Here is a 3,900-nt window from a genome sequence, read left to right as displayed (position 1 = left end):
GTTGACTTTGTTGTGAGAGAGAAAAAAAAGAGAAAAAGATAATGAGAATGAGAGAGAGAGAATGCTCAGAACTAAAAATGTAATTGGGAAGATCTTCCAACCTCTTTCAATTCCACAAAACAATTTTCCAAGAAAATGGTAACTCCCTTGAGTTAAAGAGAAGAGGGGTGTTGGGGGGTGGGGTGGGGGGGACGAAGCAAGAGGGAAATGAGAGACAGAGAGAGTATGTAAAGAAAGTGAAAGAGTATTGATTGAAAACAAACAACAGCAAAAAGCCAAGAAAGACGGAGAGAGGGAGAAAGGGAGATCATAGTATGAGAGAGAGATTGTAATATGAGAGAATAGAGATTGTAGTTATAAAGTGTAGTATGAGATAGAGTGAGTGTAGTATGAGAGAGAGAGAGAGATTGTAGTATGAGATAGAGAGACTGCAGTATGAGATGGAATGTTGTATGGGAGACAGGGGATGTCAAAAAGAAGAGAGAAATGTGTGAGTGACGGACAGCCTGGTCGTGAATCCCTCAGGAGATCAAGACAGAACTGTACATAGCCGTATCACTTTCATAGCCCTGCTGGGCACCCGTGTGTGTGGGTGTGTGTGTGTGTGTTGGGGAGACTCTGTGTGGGGGTGTGGGATACGTGTGTGAGATTGGGTGTGGGCGATACGAGTGTGATATCATTGACCGTGTGCCATGAACCGCCCTTTCGTCTCGGAGGGAGGGTGGTTGGTTGGTGAGGGGTGGGGGTGGGGGGTGGGGTGACCTGGATGCATTTAGCAACAAGGGACAGAACTGTGGACAGGAACTCTCCCCATCGTTGTGTACAGCTGGTGTGTCGATAGGACTTATGTGCTGGACGAAGGGAAAAGAAATGAGAAAGGAAGCGGGACGATTGTTGTGGGGAAAAAAACATGACGTGTGTTCCACTAACTGTCAACAGCATTTTGAAGTCTTGTTTTAAAAAATATTTTTTGTTGTTTTTTGGATGAGTTGCAGAAAAGACACAAACTTCATGTCACTGTATTCATTGAGAGTATTTTGTGTTTATGTCTGTCTCTTCAGAATGTACATGACATGTATGTAATGTTTAGTAGTGTTATATGCTGGGCAGTGTTGCACACACTGCATTGTGTTTCTGAAGAAATGTGGAGCAGTATTGTACATGTTGCATTGTGTTTCTGAAGAAATGTGGAGCAGTATTGTACATGTTGCATTGTGTTTCTGAAGAAATGTGGAGCAGTATTGTACATGTTGCATTGTGTTTCTGAAGAAATGTTGAGCAGTATTGTACATGTTGCATTGTGTTTCTGAAGAAATGTGGAGCAGTATTGTACATGTTGCATTGTGTTTCTCAAGAAATGTGGAGCAGTATTGTACACACTGCATTGTGTTTCTCAAGAAATGTGGAGCAGTATTGTACATGCTGCATTGTGTTTCTGAAGAAATGTGGAGCAGTATTGTACATGTTGCATTGTGTTTCTCAAGAAATGTGGAGCAGTATTGTACATGCTGCACTGTGTTTCTGAAGAAATGTGGAGCAGTATTGTACATGTTGCATTGTGTTTCTCAAGAAGTGTGGAGCAGTATTGTACATGCTGCATTGTGTTTCTCAAGAAGTGTGGAGCAGTATTGTACATGCTGCATTGTGTTTCTGAAGAAATGTGGAGCAGTATTGTACATGTTGCATTGTGTTTCTCAAGAAATGTGGAGCAGTGTTGTACATGTTGCATTGTGTTTCTGAAGAAGTGTGGAGCAGTATTGTACATGTTGCATTGTGTTTCTGAAGAAATGTGGAGCAGTATTGTACATGCTGCATTGTGTTTCTGAAGAAATGTGGAGCAGTATTGTACATGCTGCATTGTGTTTCCGAAGAAGTGTGGAGCAGTATTGTACATGCTGGATATACAGGCACATGAAAAACTAGCAACACTGACAGGATTGACATGTTTGATGACAGCCATTTAGTGACACACCCACACACAAAGCACAGAAGCACACACACACACACACACACACACACACACACACACACACACACAAAGAAATAGAAGTGCCGTGTGCATTGGAAATGTTAGAAACTGTTCAAATGTGCAGGATGAATTGTCCGCTGCGTGCTAACCAGAGAAGTGAGCAGCATCATGATGTGTTGATGATGAAAACATGACAACTGCACATCCACACACAACACACACTTTGTATATATTATATGCTGGTTCTTCCATCAGCTTCCGTTTTTAGTCATCTTTTTTATTTTTGTTTTTTTGATGTAGTGTACATGGATTGGTTCACATGTTTTGACTTCTAATAACTGAAGTGAAACCTACAACTTGTTTGTTTTACAGTGGAATGTTCAGCACTTACCGAGCCCTAGCAGCATTCAGAAATAAGTTGGTTTCCTGAACATCGACAAATTGATCTTGAAAATCGACAATCTGAGGATGATGTTGGTTTTTTTTCTAAAGAAAGAAGAAGAGAAATGAGAGAGACTTTGGCGAAAACTTAAAATGACGTTTATGGTGGACGTTCAACAGAGATGTTTGAGTGTCTGTATGATGTCAGTACTGTGGGGGGGTGTAGCCAGTGTTTCTGTGTCCTGTTTCAGAATAGTTGGGAGGATTTCCATTGAAGAAAGGGAACCTGAATTTAAAGCCGCCATACATGGGACAGTGCTGTGCTGAGCAATACTTGATGTTGATTTTGTGTGTTGATGTTGAGCAGGTTGATTGAGTGTGTGTGTGTTGAACAGGTTGATTTTGTGTGTGTGTTCAACAGGTTGATTTAGTATGTGTGTTTGTGTTGAACAGGTTGATTTAGTGTGTGTGTTCAACAGGTTGATTTAATGTGTGTGTTTCTGTTTAGCAGATTGATTTAGTGTGTGTGTTGAACAGGTTGATTTAGTGTTTGTGTTTAGCAGGTTGAAATGAATTAAGTGTGTTTGCATCAGTTGGACATATTGAGCTAGTGTGCTTGCATCATTTGAACATATTTGACTAGTGTGACTCAGTTGAAGTAGTATGCTTGCATCAGTTGAACATATTTAACTATTGTGTATGTGTCAATTGAACTGGTATGCTTGCATCAGTTGAACATGTTGAACTGGTGTGTTGAACAGTAAAAGGGAGTGGCCAGTAGCTCACAAATGAAATTGCTTATGGTTTATTGTGTACATCTACATTACTAGTAGCAGAGTACAGGTCTAATACCTTTTTATTTTATTTTATGATGTGTGTGTGTGTGCGTGTGTGCACAGTATACCTCCTGACAATGACAGAAGTTTGACACCTAAAAACAAATCTGGTCACTTGTTAGTGAATGAAGGGGAGGCCTGTTGGTCTGTTGATCTGTATTGCTTTCCTCCCCTTTGATATCGTCACAAAGTCCAGTCACAGTCACAGCCTCCTTATTAACATATACATAACCTAATGAGACACACTGTACAGAGATTAAAACTAGTCAAAATGTGCAGACAATAAATTATTGCATAACTGTTGTCAACTTCTTTTTAACATGAATAGTAAACCTGTAACTCGGTACATGGTATAAACATTGATATAAACATTGATCAAGTCACATTTCCTAGTCAGTGGGTGTGATGTACATGTTGAATTCTTCAAAGCAGTGTGAGGACAAATAACTGAAGGAACAGCTGATAGGTGTGTGAGATAAACACCTTAGCAGAAAATTAGTGGGGGTATGGAAAAACCATCACATATGCAACCAAACACCAGTAGAAATACACTTCACAGGAAATCAGTACCTGGTTGTTAGTGGAGATCAGTCAAGTACAGTGCTCCAGTTGGACAGACTTTAGGACAACACAATTTGGTGAGAGAGAACCACGTTCAGCATTTTAGATATATTTCTCTTCTTAATGTGTGAAAAATCTAGCACTGCAACTGTA

The sequence above is a fragment of the Babylonia areolata genome, chromosome 28 (genome assembly GCF_041734735.1).
Source record: "Babylonia areolata isolate BAREFJ2019XMU chromosome 28, ASM4173473v1, whole genome shotgun sequence".
Lineage (NCBI taxonomy): Eukaryota > Metazoa > Mollusca > Gastropoda > Neogastropoda > Buccinidae > Babylonia > Babylonia areolata.
Note: the sequence above shows the minus strand (reverse complement) of the source record.